General features: G+C 37.0%; 1 protein-coding gene and 1 long non-coding RNA gene across 7 annotated transcripts in view; one reads left to right on the forward strand and one right to left on the reverse strand.

Moving 5' to 3' along the window:
- The window catches only part of strbp (spermatid perinuclear RNA binding protein), an 84,545-nt gene extending 60,025 nt beyond the window's left edge, over positions 1 to 24,520 (reverse strand). For 4 of the 6 annotated variants that reach the window (XM_023337723.1, XM_023337725.1, XM_023337721.1 and 1 more), the window contains exon 1: positions 21,503 to 21,644. The gene's annotated coding sequence lies outside the window, so the exon portion shown is untranslated. Of the gene's footprint in view, positions 1 to 21,502; positions 21,645 to 24,417 lie in introns of those variants that run through there. The other 2 variants (XM_023337722.1, XM_023337724.1) reach the window with 2 other exon arrangements.
- On the forward strand, positions 20,595 to 23,537 carry LOC111609408. Its single transcript, XR_002753113.1, has 3 exons — positions 20,595 to 20,815; positions 20,895 to 21,027; positions 23,374 to 23,537. It is a non-coding gene; the product is annotated as an uncharacterized LOC111609408 (long non-coding RNA).
- Positions 24,521 to 27,830: the final 3,310 nt, after the last annotated feature.

The following is a 27,830-nucleotide window of genomic DNA, read 5'->3' on the forward strand; positions in this document are numbered from 1 at the left end:
GGCAATAACGTTGGTACCTGAAGTCATTTTTTAACATATTGGTATTACCCCAAATTTTCATATCTGTTCATCACTAATTTAAGTTTGAGTTAGTTATTCTTCACAACAACCATTTATTTTTTGTAATTCCCTAACCCTTATATTTTTTCTAAAAAGGTATTTACTGTGAGATAAAAAATACTCCAACATTTTACCATATTTTGACGCTTGAACATGTTCACTAATTGATTTCAGGACACTGCTAGTTTGAAATGTCCAATCTTGATTGTTACCAAGTACCACCACCATTTTCTAGAACTCTGGTTTGTTATGCCGATCGATTTTTGTAATTCAAGCCCAGAGTACGCCTCAAATACTCAGTTAATACAAAAACATCTTGTAGAGAGGAAGGCATTTCATGAACTGTAGTCCTGGCTTTCTGTCTTTATAAATTATTAGAACCAGTGAACACTGCAGCTAGACAACTGAAAACATTAGGCTATCCATGTTGATTGGTGCAGCACAGGCTTTAATAACTCAGGTAATAAAATCATATAGACTAATCAATGCCTCACAACCTCTTTAACACCATGTGCCAGGTCATGTCTGCCTTCACCTGACAGAGATGAACCTGACAAACCAGATACAACGAACTAGAGGTTGGCACGCCTTACTGCAAATCTGAGAACAATCTCCCAGCCAGAAAAAAAAGGGAGAAAAATCAGACTAACGCAAACTATTTACCGTGAGATGTTTGCAAAACCGTCACACCTCGGATAAAAGGGTATTACTCAGACGGGTGTTGGTTGGTGAAATGGATGTGGCAGTCATACAAGATAAGCTGGTTTCATGTCTGTTTAAGTGTTCACATGTGCACACATGCAAACAAGAAAGGAGTTGGGATCATATTGACGTTTTGAAAGATCCACAGAGAAACGGTTCTGTAGGTGCAAAAATAATGTACTGCTTTAACATTAAATACAATTTTTTTTAACAGAGAATGTGGCAAGAGTTTAACAAATGTAGGGAAAAAATGATCTACTAAAATTTTTCACAAATGAAATAAAGGTTTCACAAATATATGCTTCGTTTAAAAGAAACAGTAAGTGGTGTGATTCAATGCAGGTTTAACTTCTCTAATTACTGCAGTTTAAAAGGATTTGGTTTAAAGAGATCCAAAATTCAAGGATTTAAAAATAAGTTTCATAGCTATTATGTGTTTTTCAAAATCCCAGACTGTGTTTTAATAACTCTATTTGGTAAAGAATTACTCAGTTCAGGTTTAATCAGTCTAACCATTTCTTTGAAGTTGTTGTTCGTTTAGCTAGTGGCTATGTTTCGTATGATAAATGGCACAATTTGAGTGGTGAAAGATATTTAGTCAAAACATTTATTTTAATCAAATAAATAAATATTTCCCCTCTTTGCTTCCATTTTCAGCACCTAATTTATAATAACTTAAACGCACAGCCAAAAACAGACATTTGTCTCCAAAAACTCTCTGAAAATAATTTGCTCAGAAGTTTCTTCTTTTACTTCTTAGCATCAACTTGAATACATTTACATAATTCTCACCTAGCTTTGCACACCTCAAATACACAATGAGAAGATACCAATACCTCTTTGTATCTAGCAAAGAAAGCAGAAAATTTTAAATAAATAAATGGATGTTCTTCCTTTCTTCTCCCTGATATATTATAGTTTTATTATGTCTTGTTCAGAAAACAAAACATAAAAAGTATTACACCATACAGGTTTTACTTTTATTTGACAGCATGAGAGCACCTCACGAGGCGTTAAAGAAAACACATACTGTAGTATTTCCAGATGATTTTCAATGACAGACAGAGCCTCTGAAATGAAGAATATAACATCTTGTTTATAATTTACCAATCTATCGCCTCGCTTTTGGAAAGCATTAAAGATAACGAGAAGATTCTGGGCGTCACACTGAGATTCAACGGTAAAATGAAGCATAAAGACAGACATTGTTTTATGCTCCAGCAGGTGGTAGAGAAACACAACTCTGTAAATAAAACACAGCCAATAAGATATTTAACTTGTTAGTCACAGATTGCCAGTGCCAGTAACTGCCACATGAGCAGAGAGGAACGCTCCTAAAAAAAGACACAACGTGAAATGAAAGAGAGAATGCTGGCGGTCAAAAAGTATCCACACCCCATTAACGTTTTCTACATTTTTACATTACAACCACAAACTTCTGAATATTTTATTGGGATTTTATGTCATTAATCAATATAAAATAGCAGTGATTGTGACAGTGGTGGCCTTCCTTACATCTAACAAGATGTAAGAAATTTAGAAGGCAGTGCAAGCAACTGCCTTCAAATGTTATCTAATTAGTAAACAGTGTGTGTGAAATTTAATCTGAAAATCTTTAAGATGCTTTTACATACTACATTTTCTAACCTCTTTCATAAAAAAAATATGATCCATTTAATTTACTTCTATGTTTTTGGATAACAAACCTAAAACCTTTCTGCTTCATGTAATCCTAATCCTAATATCTGATGCTTTTCATTTCATTTAAATTCACTGCAAAATACAGAAAACAATTTCCTAAATTGATTGCACATTTTACAGATTGGTGTGTGTTTGTGCATGTTTTGTTTCAGTGTGAAACAAACCATGAACATTTTGTTTCACGTCCATGTGAACCATATTAAACAAATAAAAAGCAGAAAAGCCCAGTTGTGGATCCTTGTCCTTAATTCTACAACTCGTATAACAAGTTGGTCCAAAATAATGGAGCAGAGTCGGGATAAAATAGTATGCAGAAAAAAGAAAGGTCAATGAGCAGGTGAATGTTTTGCATTTATTTTTTAACAAGCAACATAGTTGAGTTGTGTCAGATGACAGACAAGGTAATGCTATTGTATTGTGGTTTAACAGTAAAGAAATGTAAGACTTGAGATAAGGTTAGAAGAACAGTAATTGATAAGAAAGCAGAGATAAAGAAAGCCAGCCAGACAGTGCCAGGAAGGTTCTTCACTGAACCTGTTCTGCATTGTTGTGAAGCAGGAAGCTTTTTTCTTCCTCTTTCCTTTTAGTAGGTACAACAGCTTCAGCTCAAACAGACAAAAATGAGGGGATCATAATCATTAGACTTGAATGAACAAACTAAGAGAATAACAGTAACAGACCTCATTGACTCACAAACCCAGTAGCCACCATGAATCAATGTACTCAGAAAAAAAAAATACAGTTATACTGACTTTAGATCAATGGGTATTTAAGGAAAAAAAATTATAGCTTTGACATAAAGTTAAACAGATTTTATAGGTGTGATAAAATCTAGTCAAAACTACATCCCCTCTAAGGACCGAAAGGAACGTTACAACCAGTTATGCGATTACGCGAGGCTATTATCTGGTCTATTTGATATCACCTCCACTGTGCAGCCGGTTTGTATCTCCCCTGTGAGTGTTTCTTTTCATTCAATTAGCCACAAAAGTGTTTGCAACCATTGGTTGGGATTCAGTCTTTTTCCAGGCTCAGCTGCCACAGAGAGCTACTGTGCTGAATGAGTCCGCCAATGAGCTCAAACAGAACGTAAAGAAATCAGTAAGAAGGGAGGGAATATAAGGAAAACTGTTGTCTTTGCCTTTTTCTCACCCACACAACCAACGTGAATGGACATGAACACCACAATGACAAAGAATAACAGTTGCTCTGGGCTTCATACAGCAGCGTTTAACAGTAGTTCTTTACAACTCAGTCTTACCCAATCACTTCCCCTCTTTCTGGGTTGTCATAGTTACAGACAGCCTTCTTGTCTGTACTTTGGGAATGGTGAGACTTTACCACTGTGTCAAGGTGTGTGTATGGGTGCGTATGAGTGGGTGCACTGTATGATGAACCTACCAGAAAAGGGTCTCAACACTTTCCATCAGGCTTACAGCCACTCTCCAAGTAAAGGTCTCAGACAGAAAGGTGTGAGAGCAAAGAGATGAGTTATGTGGAGAGCTTGTTGAAAATACATGTTGCGTTATGCCACATGTGATCAGATTAACTTCTTAAATAAGTCAAGACAAGTTGTCTCCTATTTAAATATACAACCACTCTTCACTGCTATGCATGTGCATCACAATAAATCTAAATACTGAAAATGTATTTTATTTTAGTCAAAAAAGTGAAACTTGTAAAATATAGAGTGATATTTTAAGTGTATCCAAACATCTGAATGCTACCAGACTAATGATTTATAAAATGTGATACAGAAATGTAATGGTATAGCCTTAGCATTTATCCAGTCAAACGACTAAGAAAAAGAATTGCTAATGAGACCGACTACTCACAGAGAGCTGCATCTGAGCATACCAATGTAAAGTTAAATGGGTAAAAAAATATAGTGGAAAAATATGAACAAGCAGAAGTAATAAAAGAGGATTATGAAGCAAGCATTCAATGCTTGATAGCAAATCAATAGGCTGGCATGTCTGGGTTAAAAATGCATTTCCTTAAATATAATACTAAAATAACGAGAAATAATTTATAGATTTGAATTTATTAAGCCATTATCACCAAAATTAAAAGAAGGTAACCATTACAATTGAATTATATTACTTTGTGTGTAATGACTATATAAAATCATGAGAGAATGCTTATTATTCTCACCACTTGAAGTCCACAAATGGTGTTATTTACTGGAAGGCATTATTTTTTGTGGTTGAGCTTAAATTAGGATTAAAGAAGACAAGCACACATGACTCCATAATTCCTTTTATGGCTGCTCTCACTTTTTCCTTTAAAATATTCTATATTCACAACGTGATTAGCAGATTACCATTCAACCCTGAATAAATTAAACATTAATTAAATAGAAAGATTTTGGACAGTTGGAAGTACATCTAAAATTAGACCAACATAAGAAATAAATCACAGTGATAGTCATCACAATAAAATAACAAAGAACTTCTTAGATGTAATAACTGGCAGGTTCTAAAAGTTCTAATGCATCGTAAACATCAACATGTTTTGCTAATTGAATTGACTTAAACCTGTTGCAATAAGCAATAAATCAATAACATAAGAAATTAAAGCAAGCATGATAATTTCCATTTGAATGATTGATTGTTTTTCTTGAGTCTCTCTTTCTACCAAGGATTGGTAGCTACCAGTTGCAGGTTGCTACCTACCACCAACCTACCAGTCGGTGGTTTCAACTAAACCTTGTTGAAAGAATCTATGTTTGCAAGACTTCAGAATCCATTTTATTAGTTATTTCAGTTGTTTTGTTTATTTGTTTTGGATATTTAAAAGGTTCCAGTTTTAAATGTTATATGAACTTAAAGGTTATTGGTCTTTGAGAGGGTGTACTTGCATTATGGTCATATTACTTGAAAATGGTCTCAAAATGATGGTGCCATTTATCGCATTCACCTCTGGGACACTTTATTGTCCAGCAAAATTTGTTATTGTGACAGGGTACATAGACGTTCATGCCCTGAACATCACAGCAGCGACTGTGATGCTACGGCTCACAATGTTTGAAAAGAACATTATGATAATGGAAATAAAGCCAGTATCATCAATGACACATTCAATAATAACACTGCATCTGGATGTTTTCCTATTATATTGCAGCCCGGTCTTAAATAAAAACAGAACAGCATGAATGTGCCATGAGTCCAAGGCTACAGCGAGAAAATAATAGTGTGGGTAAATATGAGTGCAAGAATCCCAGAGAGAGACTGTACTCAACTTCACCAGCTCCTGCAGACCTGCAGGTCAGCAAAGTCAGGATGCAGCTGAATGTGCCCTTGGTGCAGAAGTGTGTTCAAAAGTGTGCACTACACCAGATGGCACCTTGCAGATGTGTGTCACGGTGTGTGTTTGTCATTCAGCTGATGACAGGAATGATATAAACACTTGAAATTCAACATGACACTAAAACGTCCACCATCTGGACAAGTGTTGGGAAAAAAAAACATACAACACAATCTTCCCTTATTTTGTTAATTCATTTTTATTCCTAACATAACTATATGTTTCTTTCTAGCTCTTTGTAGTGCTGCCATCCATCATCATTAGGGGGCAGATAGATGACCTGTCTACACTCAGTCCCTGAACTCTCTGGAGAGGAGGACAAGAAAGGTAAAGCACACCGTGAACTGTGAAGGTTTTTTTAAGGGCATAACAGAATCCCTAAAGAAAATGAAAAGAAGTAACTTAGGGTTATAGCAATTAAATCTCTTTTTCAAACCCTGCGTTAGTGCTTGATTTCATTCTTAAAGGGTGATTTCTGTCTATATTCATTTTAGTCAAACCCCATACATCCCTGTAATGTTTACTTCAATTATATATGATTTACTGTAAATACAATAAGGCAAGCATTTACAGTAAATCAGCCACTGACCGAACCTCTGACAGAACTGCTCCATATCTGAATTGTTGACCAGTGTAGCATCATAATGACCGCACACAAGATTCCTTAACATGAACTTTGCAACAAGTGACATTGAATCATCTCAAAATGAAGTTAAACAAACCTCCAATATCTTAATTCTCTGACTGTAAAGCTAGTGTTATAAATAAAGCACATTCAGTTTTCAAAATAAAAGCACATTTTGTTATCTAGTTTTATTTCATAAACTCACATTTCTTTCTAATTTACCCATTATATCAATCTTCACTTTACTTTGTCATTTGCAAAATGCTGTGGAAATATTTATTTATGGATTTCCTAAATGGTTCCACAAGATTCTTGCAAATCTAAACCAAAGTAAGAAGAACAAAAGCTTCTTCATCTTAAACAACGAGCCACATAGAGCAAAGGGGAGAACAACTTGAACATTAGGAATAACAGGCATTAACTACATCATTAAAAGCTGTTCATCAAAATAAAATTATGTGCCATTTTATCCATTCAAAAAAATTCAGTAACCTATTTCTACCATCTTCTTTTGAACTTATATACATATATTTATGCCTTGTTTGTTTTTTTTAAACAAACAGTGGTGCTTTTTATATGTTGGATGTTTAGGGAAAAATAGATGTTAAATATTAATTTTTAATCTGCCACAGACTTGGCTTAAAGTTTGGATGAAGGACTTTGAACTTGACTTAAAATGACTCCCTCTGATTTTCTTTTTTTTTCAGACAACATTTATTTAAGATTCTCCTCAAATTCCTGTTTCAGTATTAAACAATCTGGGCTGTGCTCTGCATCAAACTCAGCGGGTAGCTGATTGATCTTTAAATTCCTGAAGGAAAAGGCAAAATCAAACAAAAAGAAGCTAAATATAGAATTGAGAAACATTGAAAAGATGATAAAACACAAAGGGATGGCAATCATTAGGATGAAGGAGCAGTGGAATGAAGCATACATATGTTGGGAGGACGATCAGAGGACAAACTATTGTCTCCTGGTAATGTGTAAAAATAACTCTGCTGCTGCTTTCTTGCTGTGTTGCGTGGTGGAGGAGCTATCTAGGTCAGAAAATTCCCACTGAAAGGGAGGCAAGAAGGAGAGGTATCGCATTGATTCAGCCTTCTGTATCAGTCTGAGACAGAAGTCAGTGCCTCCTCACTAAAAGCTGTTCAGGATGAGGAGTATCTCTTTCATGCTTCCATTTCACACATTTGCATAACAATTGAATCTAACTACTCATTCTACTAATAGGCTGTTCTTTCCTCCATCACCAACAATTTTGCACTCCTTCATTTACATCCTCCCATGTTGTTTAACACCTTCTACTTTTACCCTTGATGCTATTAAATCACAAACTCCAAAGTATCCACTGCATAGTTAAAAAAAAGAAAAAGCACAAAACTCAGTGTGTAAACTTAAATAACTTTTTCAATAATGTTAAAGTTGAAGTTTGATGATACACTCATGGGAATACTTTGAACTTACAAAATATTGTCTGAGTTTATCAGTCTTCTAATGTCATAATTACAAATGTCCCGGTCAAGATCCCCCCCACACTGATCTAAGTCCAAAAATCAATGCCATGTACATCCTGGAAGGTCCAATGAATTTAAAGAGCTGGAAATAAAACCACATTTCATCATTACATAGTTTGCACTCATATGTTTCTGTTCTACTCAAGTCACTCAGCAATGACGTTCTGGATATTGTAGCATCTGTTTTTCTCAACAGGGTTTTTTTTCTCTACATCGAAGCCTTTTATTTCTAAACATGTATCCAACTTGACACATAGAGCCACAGTGTTAAATAAACACCATGTTCATGTCTTGCTATTGCTGACAATGTTGTAATAGTAAGCGAGTTACTGCAGTGCTAGGATAAGCATTTCAATCTGTTTTCACATGACTTATTGAAAATTGGGCTTGTAGCAGTTCAGTGCTGTTTCAGTTAATTATGTGGACGTAAAACACAAAATATTTCTGTCCTGCTTCATAAACGTTGCCTTTTGCTGTGGGACAGCTAAGATTTTAACGGCGAGCATTTCAACTGCTCTCTGCCCTTTTATTATTAAGTGAATACAAATTAGATTATTAAACCTCTCCGTAATTTTAATTACTAATTATTCCCATTAATACTATATGAAATACAACTGTATGCGTTGAAATACACCAAAACAACTTTGGATGCCGCAGCACTGAAGGTTAAATACAGCATCACTTTCAGACGTCGTTCTCTTTGGACTACTTGGATGTAGATTTACCAAATATAAGCATGATAACATCTAAAGTCCTTTTAAATATTTAATTACATTAGGGAATTCTTTTGAAGGATTACAGATTATTTGCTTGCATGACAGCACTAAAAACACTGTTTGAGTTGCTTTATGAAACATTTAAAACTTGAGATTTACTTCAAACCAAAATACACTTTTAAGCTTTCTTTTTTATATTTTCTAAAGTGGAAAAAAAACAACAACAAATACTGCATGGTGTGCTGTGTGATTCAGATTTTTCACTGGTGCCCTGGCTACATCTGAAGGTAGAAGAGTAACTCACAAACCAAACTATGTGTGTTGTTCAGCACTTCAGAGGTTTAATTAAATCTTCAGAGATGAAGAATGCAATAAGCATGCTAAGGATTTTAGTGACTTAATCAGACTATTACACATTGATAAGAGCAAAATGTGTGTATGGGAGATACCTAAAACTAGAATGATTAAAGATTTTTGTTGTTGCAACAGTAACAACGCCAAAAAAGGCAGATGCTAAATTCTACTTTTGGGGAATCTTGCTTATATAATTAATACATTAGACTTGACAAAGCTAAATTTATTTAAAATGAGTTCAGTGCTTAAAATAATTAGGAACTCAAGACTTGAATGGATTAACCTGATGTGCCTGTCCAAAATGGGCAGGGTTGATCTCAGCTGGCTCACTGGCGGCAACAGAAATAGCATGAGCTGACCACAGCATAAGTGGGACGCAGCAGCACACCTCTAAGATTCTTTACACTTTAGCCACCTGCTGGATTAGAGGTTGTAAAAAAATACAAGAAAAACAGGCAGATTTACATGAATTAAGCAAGATGTTGGTGTATCTACTTTTAAGAGAGACAGAAAATAATCCAAACTGAGACATAATGTTGTAATGGTGCTTTACAGCCTTTTGAAACAGGCCACAAAGACTAAGTCTGATCAGTTCAAATTAATACATAACATAACACTGTCCAAATCATGCTGTGGTTTTCAGTGTTGCAACAGTAGCTCTTTGACAGCAAGATAAAAAGTGGGAGCAAACTATAGCTACCAACTTCATTTTGCAAACGTGAGCAAAAAAGGGAACTGTTCCTTGCTTAATATTTTACAGAATGTATCTATATTATAACTTTATTTTATGCAATTGGCTAATTTTCAGCTATTTTCCATTGTAAGATTATGGGCAAAAGAAAAATCTGCAACAACTGACTAAGTAGCTGATATAGATTTCTGAACAAAACAAAGCTGGGCATTGTTCAAAACCAAGGAGCTGCAAAGTTGAAAGTCCAAACGTATGAAGCAATAAAGTTAGTTTATGGCTGACTATGCAGTAGTAAATTTAAAATTTTATTCTCTAGAGAAACTTTGGCCTTGGAGAAAAATCTTTCATTGAATAACAAATATACAGTTTATAACAAACCCCTCAAATCTGATGTGCACAGAGTAATGTTTAGATCCACACATTACACAGACACATTTATGAGAGCGATGTCTCACACGAGGCAGAATTAGATGTACATGGCTTGAAAGCTGTTCAGTTTGAGATAGCAGCTCTGAGTACTGATATGACAGGACAGTTTACAAAAAACAGCTTTGCCCCGGGAGTAGAACCGATAGGAACCTGACTACCTAACACTGACTGACAGAAGCAGAGATGTTTATTTGTTGAACAGAGAAAATGTGTTGAATACAGATTCAACAACAGCACACAGATCCAACACAAAAATTTGCCTGTAAAGCACAGACATGTGTTGGCACTAGGTTAACAAAGTAAAATAAAAATGTATTAAGCAGTGATTTTGGTATAATTTTTTCTTATATCCAATTTCTCGTCCTTTAAGGTTTCCTGTAAAACAGTATGAATGATCCTGTATGAGCAAGTGCCAAAAGCAATGCAACAACTGATGACAACTCCATTCAGACATCAAAGATCAATATTGAAACGTATCATTAGGTCACAGGAACTATCCACAGCTGGAAAAGATTGTCGTTCCCTGTCTGTATTTTTCAGACAGAGATCAGGGATTAAAGCAGGAAGCATATTAATTAAACCCATGGTAATAACCCAACTGCTGTCTACATCTTCCATAATCAATAAATGACCTTGTGTGAATTGGGATCCCTTCCAGATAAAACCTTTGTCATAAAACATGATTTGTTTTTCCTGTTTATTGTGAACCAAGAATTAATTTCCTGTACTTTCCTCCTCGTTTCTGTGATATAAAACGCTGCAAGAATGTTAATATTGAATGCGTCATTCAAAAGTTATGCTGCTGAAATTGTGCACAAATACTTTTTAGACCTCAGTGATATTCAGGCCATTGGACAGATTTATTCAATATATTTAAATACCTAGAGATGGGCTTTTAGTGTAATATATATTCATATTCAATAAATAGAATATGAATCTCATATGTCTCATTTGTCAAGGAGGAGGCCCTATACACACCAAAGCTGAACGAGTTAAATGTCTTCAGCTGCTGTACAAGCACCACTAGTGGTTCTGGGCTGCCTTCAGTGGCAGAAAAAGATTTTGGCTATCAACTCCAAGCCGACTAACTGTTATGCAGAGCAAATATGCAGAAAACGCAAAAAGAAAAATGGATTGTGAACACTACTGATTTTTACTTCAACCAGAACTTACTCAAAGAAGTAGTGTAGTGGTGAATATTTCAAAAACTTTCAGTATAAACTGATGCAGACAAAAAAGTGAACCAAGAAATAGGAGTGGTGGCGTTTTGTTTATCTCTGAAGTCAGAAAGTGGATCTGAGAGTGAGACCAAACCCAACATAACCTAGTTCATACTGAAACTTACCACTGACCTAAACTGAACCACATTGCTGATTTTAAGGATTGCTTTTATTAAACCAACTGCTGCTATTAGCCCTACTTAAAGTCTACTTGTCCAATATCAGATAAGGAACCAAAACTAGTTTTGTTTGCACAGAAATTTTGTAAACTTTGCAGATATTTGTAGCCAAACAGGGAGCAAACACCCAACAATCCACAAAATAAGTACATTGTTCTACTTTTTGAAAGATCAGTCCCAAGCTTCTGAGAAAGAGGAAACAGCAACTAGGCAGAAATACAACAGTTTACAGAAACTTACGAGCAGCTCATAAAGCTGCAGCTGACCAGTCACAGCAGAGTCTGATTTAAGAGGATGGGGGCCTCTAAAACACAGTCACTTTAACATTGAGGCCCTCGGAAGACAAGTTTCAACTATGTGTAAAAAATACTAAGGGTTGTTAAGAACACATAATCTTCACGGTTTCTATAGTTTTTCCAAAAATGATCTTTGAAAAAGAACAGCGCGGGGGCAGTTTGCATAGTTAGAAATTCAAATTATTTAAAATGCATCAAAAACAACAACCACAAAAAAATTCCAGTTTGAAGAGGTCTTATGATTTGCTCTTCTTCTTTCTGGCATAATTAGGCATAGGCAGCTTTATCCATTTAAATGGGTGCAAAAAGTTAGAAAATGTTGTTTTAAAATACTGTCAAACCAAATCAACGGTATATAGTAATTTTAATGGATATAAAAGACAGAAAACCAAAGGTTTCTCCAGTTGTATGAAACAAAGAGTAACAGAGTGTCCTGAGCTATTATTGTAGTTATGCTTATAGGTTACTAAATTGAAATGACATTTTTGTAAAGTGCCTTGAGATGACATTTGTTGTGAATTGGCACAATATAAATAATCTGAATTGAAATTGAGTGTTCTCCCATCCCCACATGCTGCTGCAGATTGCTGCTATTATTTTTGTTTCAGGCATCATCCTTTACATGATCAGGCCATTCTTTAGTTTTAGATTCCTTGTGCTTCTGTTTGTGCCTTAGTATTTCAATACAGTCTTCAGTTGTGTATATTCTCTGTATTTCTGTTTTGTTTTGAAAACACATCTTCTGCTTAGGTTTGAGTTTTATCCACGTTTGCTTAATGTTTTCCTGTTTGCTTATGGTCTTCTCCCTAATTAGTGTTATGAATTCCTCCAAGACTTTAGTTTTTGAATCTCCTTTTATGTAAAATTATAATTATTTTTTACCTGCCTGGCCCCTGCCCTTTCCCTGCTTTTGGGTTTTACTCCTTCACATGTTGTGACAAAAATTGCTTAATATTGTGAACCGGGTATTTTCCCCCTAGGCCAAAAAAGTCTCATGCTTTTTTCTATTTTGGAGTTTTTACATAAAAATTTAATGGAATAAGATGCCTCACAGTAATATGAACTTGCAATATGCTGAAGTCGAAAAACATAATTTCATTAAAAGCAGAAAACTCCTACTTTTGGGCCCTCAAAACATTTCCCCCCAGTTACTGCCAATTGTTAAATTGGGCCAGTGTCACCAACAGTGGTTATGGGACTGATATTTTACAAGAAAACAACAGCTATGCAAATACTTGTATTCAGTACATTTAGAAGATAAACAGGACTTTGTGGTAGTTGTCTTTCAATTAGACCAGAAACATATAGAGATAGAAAGGTGGCCAGTGCTATGGCCACCTTTCTATCTCTACTGCTTCTACTTCTACTGCTATGCCATAGGCCTCCTCAGTGATCAGTATATTTAACCACAACTGTGTAATAGAGCTTACCCTCGACAACCAATTTTGTTAAAAGTGTTAGAAATTCATTAAATCCATTTCATTTAGGCAGATGCTTGGTCCACAAGCATCAAACAAGTTCTAGACAACTTTGCAGCTCATTATGTATAAACTACTTTATATTAAATGTTTTTGTAAAACATTTTAAAAACATTTAAAAAGTCTCTTGGGAACCTTTTGGTTTTTATCACTTTCGAGCTTAAGAACAGTTTGTATTTTTGACTCGGTTAGGCTTTGCTTTTCATTCCACGTAGTGACTGGAAAACAGAAGGTGAGGGAGTCTTTTTCTGTCAGCCTGTTTTATCAACATCATGACAGGATGACTCTGGATTGCTGCAGGGAAGATGGCAAACCGTTCAGCCTTCTTAAAAAGCTGGGTCTCCAACCTTGGAGTGCCTTTGTGAAGGAGGATGCTGACCTGAAACCCACACTCTCTCCATGTACAAGCCAGTGTAGGTAGACCAAGTCTAAGAAAGCAAGTATGTTATCCTGACAGTGTCACAGAGGCTCATGTTTATTTGCAGAAAAACTTGCCTAAGTGGTAACATAGCATCATGTTCCAGGTGCCTTATTTAGAAGAGTTGTTACCAAACTGATTATAAACTAAGTTTCTGATATGAGAGGTGTACATTGGTATCCAGGAAGGAGAAAGATTCTTTGTCCCAGAGGTTAATGTGTTTCAGTATGAAATGTGTATCGGAAAGCATAAGGTTTTAAAAAGATACCAACTGAGACTAATAAGAATGGGTCACTATCCACACTGCAACAAGTCATGTATCAACATCAGCTGAAAGGGCGCTCAGCCCATTAGAAATGATCACTTCAAAAGCAACAGCAAATGACAGATTAGAGTTATAATATGCATTTCAGTACATTTTTTGAGAACGTCTAATTAAACAATTTTTTTTTCATTTGGCCACAAAGACTGTTGTTGCATTTGATTTTTGTCTTTATATATATATATATATATATATACTGTATATTTGAAAGAAATGTCGAGGTGCAATGTTATTTGACAAACTATTCACTGGCATTTGCAAAGCAGTCAATCTAAAAGGCTGTACCTTCTTTGATTAAAAATAGGGACGGCTGTAGATGTTGGTCTCTGCAGATGTATTAAGTATACACTGTGTTTATTAATATCTATTTAGGTATATTTAGTGATTAGAGTACTAACACAGATAGCTATAAGTGGTCTTAGCAAAGGTCTCAAGTATTTGTGGAAATGAGCTATTCACGAGTAGTTGTGGTTCCTAACCCCTGCAAGTACTGAGGTCCACTGTAATGTACTTTTATCTAGGTTGCACACAATAACAATTGTTCGTGTAGAAAAAGGCACACAGAAATTCACCATTGATGTAGCATTTAATCTGTTTATTTAGCCTTTAGCACTGTCATATATGTTTTTAATACCACAATGCAAAAAACAAAAAATCTATCCTTATCTCAAAAGCCTCTAGTAATGCAAAGCTGGATTTTCACACATTATATCTTAGATGGATAGAAGAAAGATGCAGTGAGACAGCTCATTAATAAAAAGTAAGAACAACGTATAGATTCTTGCTGACAAAACACAGTCCTCTTCCTCTCCAGATTTCCAGCTACACACACATGCACACAGGCAGCCGACTGAAAGGTAGCTGTGCATGCACTAGTCACACAGACTGATGATGAGTGTGCTGGAGTGAGAAGATGAAAAGATCTCAGAGGAAATATGGTGGCGTTTCACAGCAAGTGCTGTCGTCTGCTCTCCAGCACGTATAAGTGTGTCAGAAAGAGTTCGCTGCTCTGCTGCATCCTCTGCTATTCATACGTGATCTCCCAGCAAGCTCCCCATATACGCCTGAATCCAGCTCAGTAGACATGAAGCAGACATCACATTCTCAAATCTATATGCTACAGAAATATCTGTGCATCCATAAAGTTACAAAGTGGCCACACACAGCAGATCTTGCACCAGATAAACTTTGCAGGCTTTGCACGCGTCTGTGAATAAATAGGAAGTACGAGCAATGAATCCTTTTACTACATTAACAAAAAGCAGGTGTGATCTTACATGTATGAAGTTTTAATCTTGATTCTGGCATGTCATTCAGCTTGCCAGAGTTCCATAAATCCCCTTTTATAAACACCCACATCAGAACTCTCACCAACATCTCCCCGATAATCTCCATAACCAATTATAGGGTGATCTGCCTCTGCGTAAAATGAAAGCAACGCTTAATCTGCTAACCCCAGTCAGTGGGTCATTATGGGGGAAAATACAGCTTCCAGCCACACGAGCTGACTAAAACCACGAAGATTAGCTTATTTATTAGTAGCAACAACTCGTATAATTATTGATTTATTGTGGCAACAGTAAACACTATAAAGATGCCAGCAAAACCCAAATGCTAAAAGTAGAGTTGTGACTGATATTACCATTTTTTAAATATTACATTCATAGAGAAGCAATATATCAGTGTATTTAAGTAAAATGATTGTGTCCTGCGTAGCAGTAAAATCAAACTATTTAATGTAACAAGCTTTGTCAAAGTAACTTATTCAATAATCATTCATTTAAATAATACTTCTCCCTCTCCTTCCCATTTATTAAATACACCAAAACTAAGAACCTACACCATGATCACTCTGTAAAGGCCTCAGGATACATTTTGATGGACTTTTTTAGTTAAATAGAAATGAGACAGGAGCTATGCTTTTTCTGCTAGTTTCAAAAACCTCTTTCGAAAGAATCAGCAGCACATTTTGGTTTAGATTTTTTTGTCCTGTAGTTCTTTGAAAATAAACAGAGAACATCAGAATTAGATCTACTATCTGTATTTACATGGTGAACTAGAAATTGGTCAGGAAAGGTATAATTAGTACATCAGAAGAAATATTAGCAGTATTTTTTCTGTGACTATTGCTGCATATACAGATTTTTAGTTTATTTTATCCTCTGTTGCTTCCCTCTTAGACACATAGTTGAACTAAGGTACTAGAACTAAACTGGCAACTATCCCTTCCTACTCCCAATATGGTCTACCTGGTTTAAATTAATAGCTTGATCTTCCTGGAACTGTGAATGAGGGTAAGCTACAGTTTCCCTGATCTAAGCTCTTTTTGATACAGTAAGCAGAGCTGCATGGGACATGAGATGAGGAGGGGACAGGGGAGAGTTACTTCGTGCATGTGAATGCGAGAATGCATGGAGATGAACGTGTGCATGTTGAAGAGAGAGGGAGAAGGAGAGGAAACAAAATGGAAATAAACAACAGCTTGGATCTGTGTGGAAACGGGCTACTGTCATATGGTCTGTTGGGTTTTGGCCAGGAGAGCATATGACAGTGTTGGGTAGAATGCTGAGGAACATTGTCATTATGATGCAACATCAAATAAGAATTAAGTTTACTTCTTAAACAGTCAGTAGTTTGGAGAGGGCTATTTGCTAAGCTATATTCTGACAATCTGCAGGACTCCTTCCAATATCACATCACATGTCATCTTGAAAACCAGTGATAATGTAAGTTAAACAGCCACTAAGTACAGATGTAAAAAATCACTTACCATGAGTACTTCAACACCAATTTCAAATACTGGCAACATGTAATATATGACTCATACAAATACTATCTATACAGTATACATTTAAGTCTTTTCCCAATAAGAGCTCTTATACTGAAGAGTGTTCTTGTTATCGCTGTCTCTATGTATGGCGAGACTACTGATTCAAAATGAATGAATTTTGGGACATAGAAATGGTATTAACCATTTGGTTACCAGTCAATTTCTAAGTACTGGTAAATCTAAAAAAACAAACAAACATGCATGTTAAAATTCAAGTGAACTAATTTATTTTCTTTTCATTTTAATTCCTTCAGCAAAACGATCATAGACTTATGAGTAAAAACTAGGTTAAGAATTAGCAATGTAACAAACAACTAATCTAACAGAGGCTCTGATCAGGGATTTGTTGGTCAAATAATATGGACCCCAACCGATTTGTGGTTCACTATTTGTAGATTCATTTATTCAGGAATTTTTCTCTAGAATGTAGTTTGCAATTATTTTGTATAAAATTCACCTATTGATATTTTTTGTAGAGAATATGAGAAGTATTTAAAAGAAAATGCTGCCTGGGAAGATGACATGCTGCTTGACGCACTATTGGCAGAATGCACTTTAATGCACTTTTTAAGTTTAATAAAAATCAGGTAAAGCTTGGAGATTTTTGGTTTGATGTATAGTTAATTTTATTTCTTTTGGCTTAAAAACAATTACTTAAGAGTCTGTAGCACATGATTTTTTTCTCCTTTATTTACCATCCTCCTTAGATAAAAGAAACAGTAAAATCAGTACCAGACATTTTTTGGGATTGCTGTATTCATATTGCTAAAAAAATAGTCACAAAACTATTGATAAAAAAATATCTGTGAGACGATACAATGTCCGTTGAGGATAAATACATTTTGTTCTGATTTGTTTTTCACCAACTGTTTTGAAAATTCAGACAAAAGCATTTCTCCCATAAATGAAGTATGTACTAATAATTTTTCACAAGGTCAATTAAGCCTACGGTTGCAAATCAAACTGCTGATAATAACTCTTATAAAACATCATTTACTAAGCTAGGTTATCAGTTAATAGGAGCACTTGTAACACTCCCCTAATAAATTTTAAGGATATAGACCCTTAGCATGCCCACATAGCTAGCAATTTACCTTTTAATGCTCCAGATCATCTAGATACCGCAAACCTGGCAAACCAGTTCTTTCATAGTTCATTTCAGGTTCAGTTTCATGCTAAATATCTGAGCCTTACAAGGCCATCTCTCCTGTCCTGTCTTTCTGTCCAAACTGTCTCACTTTGTTTCTCTCCCTGCCTTGGATCTTGTGTCTCTGTCACTCCGACCTCTTCCTGGATTCCACACAGAGGTGAAAGGAAACAGGAATGGCTTTAGAGGCAGTTGGCAGGACAATCTCCATTTCTTCTCCTTTTGTAGCTCTCACACTCAACACACACACACATGCACACCCGGTCAATATTCCTGTTTTGGTGGCTTTGTTCCTTTGCCAGTTGCGAAGATGTTTCCTCAAACATGATGAAAGCCATTCCTGTTCCTGCAGATGGCATGCAGGGGAGAGTGGGTGTTTGCATGTGTATTTGCATGTGTGCAAGATCAACAGCAGAGATAGATATGGTCAGCAGGATGGATCTGAATCAGCAGAGTGCAGATGGGTCCTTTATTACAGTGTAAGGAGGAGGAACATTCAAAACAGTGGCACTCTCTGTTGCCTGCTGCCCCTTTGCACAGTCACTCCTTCAGCACAGCACCAGTGGGACTCCCAACTCCCTGTTGTGCTTACAGAAACCTTGGCAGCCAGCATCCATGTCCCCCAATAAGGAATGCTTTTGCTAAAGCTTTAGCCAATTGGATTAAAGCTACATTTCCCTAGCTGACATAATTCCAAATGTGCTGCTGTAAGCTCAAATCTGAGACATGGTGGGAAGACTCATGTTTCACCGATAGATACCAGAACTCACATGCTGCTGGGCAGTGCAAGAAGAAAGAGACATCCTGTGTCTGTTACTGAGACTCTAAACAATTTGAATAGGGAACATAATATAAACATCAGCAGAACCCCAGACAAAAAGCAGACATTGGAGGGTTTACATAAAGAAAGACCTGTACCAAGCAGACAAAGGAAAACAACAAGTCCAAACAAAAAAAAAAGAAAAAATACACACACACACACACACATATACTGTATATATATATATATATATATATATATATATATATATATCCGTGCTCATGTTAGTGGAATTACTTGATCTTAACCGGAATGGTGATTCTACGTGATAAGATGATATTAGGGCAAAATGTATCTGGGTTTTCCATCCAGGATCCATAATGGCTTTGTTTGTCCTTAATCTGGGTGCAGGCACAAGTAAGTTCCATTAGTGGAAATTAAACCCATGTCTAAATCCACTGAGGCGACCAGTGCAAACTCTTGCCTGAATCACCTGATTTATACCAGGAATATCAAACACCAAAGGCTCAACATTTAACATGTGGAAGCCTGGAAAACAGCCTGTAATATACACAGGGAATCTGTTAAAGGTAGCAGTTCCTGTAACACGCTTGTAAAGATGTGTACAGAAGAAAAGACACTTAAAAAATGAATCCTTTGTTGCAGTATTTTGGAAGAAAAAACTACTGCAAAAGAAAAAAAGGAAGGCTTTTGTAGTTCTTTATTAGCCATGCTACTATATGTGGAAGGTGCTTAACATATCCAAAGTGACACGATCATCATCATGATAACACTAATTTAAAACAAATAAAAATAATTTAAAACAAACAAAAAAGGAAGCAATTTTATAAAAAAATTTATGAAAAAATAAACATAAACCAAAAAAAAGTGTTTTTTCAAAAAAATGTCACACACCGGCACCAGAACTTAGGAAAAATAATAATCCAGGAAGACAGACAAAACATAAAATAAAAGGTCTCCATATCCTCATACTTTTGAGCAATGAGGAAGAGTCGATGCAGGAAACTTTATCTCTAATAAGATCCCGGAGTTTGGATTCAAGATGCACCCAGGCTTTTGCTGGCCATTACAAATATCTGTTTATTTTTTTATAGGTCTGACCTATAAGCTATATTTTTTTTAGAGTGGATGAAATAAAAAATGTGCTGTATATTCTTTGATAAAGATCCTGAGTAATGCAAAAAAAACCCAAAAATCTCCATATATGCTTCAAAGAATTGGTTCCTGATCTTTATGTTATCTTTATCATATTTAGTAAAATTGAAAACTACATGCTGTTGGTTGATTCATTTACAGACTGAAAACAGAGGAGGGTCTTAGTTTTGATGCTTTAAATGAAAAGGAATAGAGATTCAAATCTATCTATATTTGACCTGCCCCTAGATAAAAGACATTAAAAAAAGAGATAAAAGAGAAATGTATCCAATTTCTATCCTTGATAGATGGTGCATCTTCAGTCTAGATCTTTCACACCAAGGTAAAGTCTGAATATGAACAGCCTCACTCCATGTCTTCCTCTCTCAAAACGCACTGACAAACTCCACTGTATGCAATACAAGAGAAGCATTATATGGCTGCAACAAGCAACACCCTAACGCCCCGTTTCTACTCCATAAATCAGCTCTAACTGGGCAAGGGAAGCAGGAACTGGACTTATTCAACAAACAAAGACACCCCACATTACTATCCCAACTAGAGCAGGTATGTCGTGTGCATGTGTGTTTGTTGGATCATCTCAAGCACATGGAACTGGGTGGAGCAAACAAAAATAACCCAAAGGCAACAGGGCCATTAGTCAGGCTGGGAGATCACCAGGGACCAGGACCTGATAAACCAGCACAGACTGCTGGAGCACAGCAGATAGCAGCTCCATTAATTAGCCAGTGAATCAGAACAGCAGCAAACTGTTGCCAGCCACATACTGTAAACATCAAGCAGGAAAGATCTCATTACGCTAAAGCTGGGAGGTTAACTAGTGGATAGGCTTGTTATGATTCCCGCCTCAATTGTTGGAGGAATAAAAGGAACTACAATTACATCTCAGGTGTAAGTATGCAAACAAGCTGGTTCAGCGAGAAGGAGCGGGTGCAGCTGAGCGTTTCATCATTTCATTTCTTCTTTTCAGGCACGCTAAAAACTCTGCGGGTATACTTCTGCTGCAGCTGCTGCGTGGGGAAATGGTTTAACCTCAGAGCCTCAGGAAATTACTTTTAGTTCCCTAAAGCGACGTCCTGACGAGATTAAAAAACAGAACAAAGGTGACTGATAACTTTTTTGTGTGTGTGTGTGTGTGTGTGTGTGCCACCTCGGCTGGCAGGTGTTTCAAACATCTCAATAGAATATAGAGGCGAACAAAGAGCCGAGATATCTCGCAGTGGGGTACAGTGCGGAAGTGGCCAAACACCTGCAACCGATACTTACGTTATTAGTTGAATCACAAAAACACAAGCAAACAGTTACTGAAAATGCTTTTACAATATGAAGGTTGGGGAAAGTTCATATTTTCACTTATAGATCCTCTTTTTACATTGGCACAGACGAGCGAAAGCAAACCCAATAAAATAAAAATAAATAAATAATTCTCGATGGTTTTCCATACATTTACCAGATAGAAGCCGGTGGTAAACTAAATTGCACATTCCCAGCACTTACAGCTGTGTTTTCTCTCCGAGCGAGAAGCGCGTGTAGACAGAAAATAAGGGGGAAAAGTCCAGAAAGAAAACGGTAACTTACTGAACTGGCAGATAGTTGTTGGGAGTCCAACACGGAACAAATCCAACTGAGTAATGAAAGGGAAAAAAAGCTTAGCCCGACAAATAACAGAGCAGTCCAGTTCCAACGAGGACAAGTCTGACACTAACAGCGCCTTGACAACCAGCAGCGAAAGCGAGTTCGGTTAATATGGCAAGACGAGTGATTATATAATTTTCACCAGCTCTAAAAAAGGCTACATCCCTCATTTATACCGCGAGGGGGCGTCACTAGGCGACAGTAGAGGTTCTAGACCAAATTTTTCACGGGAGCCAAGGTGAGGCCAGTGATTTTTGGGGGATTTTATCGGCCAAAGATGTAAGTAAGCCACTTGTGCCTCTGGAGCTGCAGGTTGCAAACCCCTGATCTTGCAGATCCAAACTGGCATCCTATCGCAATACAACTGGAGCTAAAAGTGCTACATCTTAATTTATAATTTTCTATTGAAGTGAAACTTAAAAAAATAAAAAATGAAATTAATACAAGAGACCAATTAGTTGTGGTTTCTTAGTAATATTTCTGCATAGAGGGGACATTAAAAGTCTTAAAATGTCACATTTTTATGTTCTAAAAAAAAATGTAAGCTCTAGTAGACTATTAAAAAGTAACTAGTCTGGAGATGGATTAAAGAGAACATGCTGCATCAAAGCATCAAAAATGACACATTTTAATTAGAAACAAATCTTAGACTGATTTGGAGGCAGCTGTGCCTCCAGAGGAAAGGCAAAACACTTTTATTTAGCACCATTCATACACAGGCTAATTCAAAATATTTTTCCAAAAAAGCAAAAGAGTCCACTATCACCAGAGGTAAGACATTCATCTGTCTGGACAGGCTCCAGGAATAGATTCAACCCAAAATCTTTGTGTTGGGAAATTCTTGTCCATTTATATGAAAGATAAAATGAGTTTGTGGTAATCTTCATCGACTGTGATGCCATGTTATTTTCAAACTGGCGACTCCTTTTGCTTAGCACTGCAGCCAGTGTGGCAAAAATAATGTTAACATCCTTTGACAAAATCTTTGTGTTGGTAAATTTATACCTGTCTTATGGGATGTCAAGGTAAAAATTTCTTGTCTTTTTGTTTAAATAGTTCTTGCCACACTGCCATGCTAGATTATTTTCATAGTTGCTATTCATGTAACCGTGAAACATTTTTTTGTCTACCTCCTGTAAATGTCGGTAAGTTTTCATTTCACACCAAGACAACCGGAATGAAGAACTGTATCTGGTTAGACACATAACACAGAATCAGAAATATGACAAAGAGGAATTCCAGATATTTATGTAGCATCTCTTAACTATTTGCATTTGGAGTACAGATGAATTGGTTTAACGGCAATTGCAAGGAACTGCAACACTGTTTCAAATATTCAAAGAAAGGGATACAAGATATGAGATCTGTATGTTTTCTATTTAATCCTGGTCAGGATAGTGGCTGGAGGTGAAGCCAATCTCATTGGGTGACAAGCAACACGCTGACCACTGCCAACACAAAACATTGGCAAAGAAAATGAGAACCATTGTGGACATATAGATATGTAAAATACAAGCTTTTCCATACTTCCATGAAGAGAAAAGTTCAGAAAACATGTTTTGCTGTTTCTCGATACTATTCCAGAAAATCGTTTTGAATCTACTTAGGATGTGTTCATTTTGTTTTATTGTTATTATTAGCGACAATAAAAGAAAATGTCTGCCATCATAGCGTATGCAGAATAACACTAAAGTACCAGTGACTGACTGAAAATGTTGATGTCAAAAAGTTGAATTTGTGACAGGACCGTTGCTTCATTAAATTCTACAACCGCCTGCCATACCGCCGCTTTGCCGATCTCTCCTGTCTTGCAGGAGACAACAGAAAGCAAAAGAGAGGGAGAATTTCCCTTGAGATGAATGGCGGGATTGCGCAGGCGCGAACGAGGTCGACTCATTCCGGTGGAGACGGGCTGAAAATGGCAAGTGCAAAAAAAGTGCTGCATTTACTTAATGGGGAAAGGATCAAAGATGGATAACAAGGTACGATGGAGCGATGACATCTTATTTCTGAACGTTTTAAAATGTCGGATTATAGACAACAAGAGAACGAGACATTGAGTCATTTATATGAGCTAAATATGAGATCAATTTGACAACAGTCATTTTAAATCAAATTAAAATCAATCATTTAACTAAACTTACAGGGTGATGAAATGTTCTGTTGTCAAATACAGAAACTGCAGAGACATAAAGAATAAATACAGAGCCTGTGCTGAATGGCAATTAGTCAATTATTCATGCTATTGGGACCTCTTTGTAAGAGCAATACAATTAATCACAAACTGAGCAAATCATGATTACAAAGCAAAAAGTGTCCCCTCTTTATCGAGCAGAATCATTACGCTCTCCCAGACAGTGTTATAAATAATTCAGCAATAAAAGCTTGCCTCTGCTTGCCTGCCTGGCTGCATGCAGCATAAAATAATCCCCTCCGGTGCTCGGCATCGATCTAAAGAGGGCGTCACCAATTAGAACAAACCTCGGGACCAAATTAAGTTCAGTCAACATTCCTGCTGTCGAAAATGCCTGCGACGGGTCAGCCTAGATCAGCCAGGGATTAGGAGGCTTCTGTCAACTATCAATAGCCATGTGCCTGCAAAGACACAAGGGGGAGGGAGGTAGTGCATGGTGTGGAGCAGGAAGGGGGGGCAGTTTCAGTGCAGATCCAGCAGCCAGCCGATGATGCTGTTTGTCCTGTCCGCGGATCGGAGGAGAGAATCACCCATCTACAAGCGGCAACAAATTCAATCCTGCACTGGACATATCCTGTCCCAGATCCCGCCGCCGAACGGCTCTTTATAATACAGCTTCAGAGGACAAACCCAGGGAGAGATGGAGAGGAAGAAAGCAATTTACCTGCGCACTGCTGCTCCCGATCAGCCTGCTGATATCACTTCCCACTCCGTGTTGCTTCCAGGGATGCCGCTCACTCCGAGCTGCTGCTCTCCGCTCAATTTAGACGACGGGATTTGTTCACGTGGCCGCGCTCGCTGCTTGTAATTGGCGGAGCGGCGCGAGCTGTAGGTGACTGCCCCGCACCTGTGCGCTACAGCGACGCGGGGATGGGATGGCCACTCGGTGTGTGAATCTCTCAAACTTCCAGGATAAAACGGGTCATACCTTTTTCGGCTAAATACCAATTGCAACACCGAAAATTTGAGTTTTTCCTCATGCATAAATGTAGTTGTGGGTCTGCCATTGGGGTGGGAGCCTTAATCTCCATCTCCCAAAGAAATTGCAGTTTGGAAAAAAAAAAATTCTTTATTATTTAATTTAACAGAAGCTGAAAAATAGACTAAGATAGATAGATCAGTGGAGGGTTTTGATAAGGGTTATATGAGCAACTGTCCAGGGTGGCAATAAAAAGGGGGGCACACTTTGAAGGGTGGGATAGATAGATAGATAGATAGATAGATAGATAGATAGATAGATAGATAGATAGATAGATAGATAGATAGATAGATAGATAGATTTTTTTAACATAAATTTTTGTTATTATTCCCCCTCTGCCATGCTGTCTTGGGCAGAAAGCCCATATGAAAAAAAATCCCCTACTTGCCTGTTTGGTTTGTTGATATTCCAGATCACAAGCTATTATAAACATAAAAGTAAAACATCACAATAATGATATTAGCTAAGTGTAGGCTACATCTGTTCCACATCTGTTAGTAGCATGACTGACAGATTATCCCTGCCCTCTTTGAATGTCATTTCAATAGAGTGCTGCCATTATCAGATTTACAAACCCAGGCATTAACTTACGGTCTACAGCAACATGCAACAGCAACACAGACATGAAGGGAAAGAAGCTGCCCAAGTCTAGTGGACCAGTATATATATTTTTTTAAATCTCAGAGTGCAGTGCAAAAGTCTACTTACACATATGGGTAATGTATTGCAACATTCCTGCACATTTAGGCTTGAAGGTTGCATACCAGCCTGGAGCAGCCCAGCGAATACAGACCATACCTCATCTCCAGTTTAGCATGCACACTCCAATATACCATGTGCACACAGTTTTTCATTTACCTGCAGAGGCTACGGCATAGAGCAGTCAATGGTGCAGGAGTATTTTTAGATTTCATGTGGGTTGCAGATGCTGCTGTACTCAACTAGCTCACAACAATCAGAAAGCCATAAAACCTTTTTTTCCTTTTCCTGGAACATTTAATGATATTTGATTCCCTTTCAGAATTCCTCATCTATGTTTGTCCTTAAGTATTGAGTTATTTAAAAAAAATAAATAAATAAAAGTTTGTTGTGCATCAAACACTTTTCTGACTGATTAAATTAAATCAAATATAAAACATAACCCTGCAGTGCCCTTAAAAATTTGCTCTACTTTGGGGTTTTTTTTGTCAGTTGACATTATCAGATTAAGCAAAAGTAAATATCAGATGAACATAACAGCAAATTTTTAAATTTTGACTATTTTTAGGGGGAAAATGCTATCCAAACTAATATAGAAAAATGTAATGTCCCCATTTTTTCATCATGAATTAATGGTGAATAACTACTTCAGTTCAATTTTAGTAGCCACACGGAGGCCTGATAACGACCAGAAATGAGTTAAATGCAAACTGATTGACAACATGAAGCAAGCTAAAAGATATCAAACAACATCACATCATGTTTATTTAAAGGTATTCAAGATGGGACACATTATTTATTTGTTACATCTGTCCTAAGGACATTCAAAAGCTATTTCTAAGGTTATAGTTAGAATAATTATTCATAAATGAAGAAAACATGGAGCAGCGGTGAACCTACCCAGGAGTTTCAAGTTATTAGAGAGTTTCAAGGCCAAAATAACTGCTGCTCAAAGAGTAAACATATTCCCCTTCCAGGAAAATTTTATTCCAACTGAGGAGTCAAAAGTGGTAGTTTTTGGAAGGAGTGCGTCCTATTAATCTAACGTAAAATTGACCACAAAAAAGGTCATCCAGCTACATTCAAACATGGAGGTGGCAGCGTGATTACTGGCCTGTCTGCTGTTTCAGATCAACTCATTGTAATTGATGGAACCGTGACCTCTGCTCTCTGTCAGGTCATGGCCTTAAGCTGAAGCACAATTACCTTGTGCAGCAGAACAATGATCCAAAGTGGCAGGTCCATCTCTAAATGGATCAGAATGAAAAAAAATGAAGGTTTTGGAGTGGTCTAGTCAAAGGTCGGCCTTAAGCCCTATAAAGATGCTGTGGCATGACCTTAAACAGGCCATTCGTGTCTGAAAACTCTCTAATGTGGCAAAACTAAAACAGTCACACAGAAAAGAGTGCAGCAAAAGCAAACACCTGAGAGCAAATTGTCGCTAAGGGTGGTCAAAGTGTTTAGGTTTGGAAGTAAACATTTTTTTCACCCTAGGCTCAGTGGGTTTGGATAGCTTTTGTCTGTAAGTAAATAAAATCATGATTTGAAAACTACATTTTGTATTTACTGAGGCTATCTTAGATTGTTTTTATTGAGATTAAATATTTAAGTAGGACAAAAAAAGAGATTCAGTGTGGGGAGCCAGGATTTTTTTGTATGTGTTTTTATTTTAAATCCTTGTTTTTAATTGGTCCTTGCTGATTAGACGCTGAAATGGCCTCCTGGCTATTGGCATTGAGGCTCCGTGTTTTTCCCCTAACACAGTATTGGCCTGAATTAAAAGCACATTAGGTTTTTTAGGGCACCATTTGGATTGAGTGTAAGAAACCTGGCAGAAAACCTACAGAAAATATTCCTGCTAGCGTACATATAAATCTCAAACACATTTACAAAATTGAAGCCACAAAACTCAAACGTATGCCACATTTTACATCATAACTGATCTCTTCTTCACAAGGTTTTTTTTTAATCCTGACTGAAGGATAACCCTTGGTTTTTTGGCGACAGGAGCCTGGGGGGGGTTACTGTTTTTGAGAACAAAAGCTAAAGAGCAGAGAATAGACCAACGTTCCCTCCTTCTGTTTCCTTCTATTCTAACCTTTATCCATCATCTCTTCATCCCCCCACCATGCACCAACACAAACGCCTGCCATCTGACACCCGCCTCCAAGGAGTTGTTCAAGAGCCGCTTTCTAAAAAAAAAAAAAAAAAAAAACACACACCACGCACACACACATATGAGCTGCTGATCTTAGTGAGGATCATGTCTCATGCTCTCCCCTCCAAAGTGGGGAATCAGGCCAAATGGCACAGAGAAACAGACGGGAGGGCAGACGAACAGACACTATTTCCCATCGCTAATCAGGCCGTCGTGCACATCAAAACAGAATGCAGGATGA

The sequence above is a fragment of the Xiphophorus maculatus genome, chromosome 8 (assembly GCF_002775205.1).
Source record: "Xiphophorus maculatus strain JP 163 A chromosome 8, X_maculatus-5.0-male, whole genome shotgun sequence".
Lineage (NCBI taxonomy): Eukaryota > Metazoa > Chordata > Actinopteri > Cyprinodontiformes > Poeciliidae > Xiphophorus > Xiphophorus maculatus.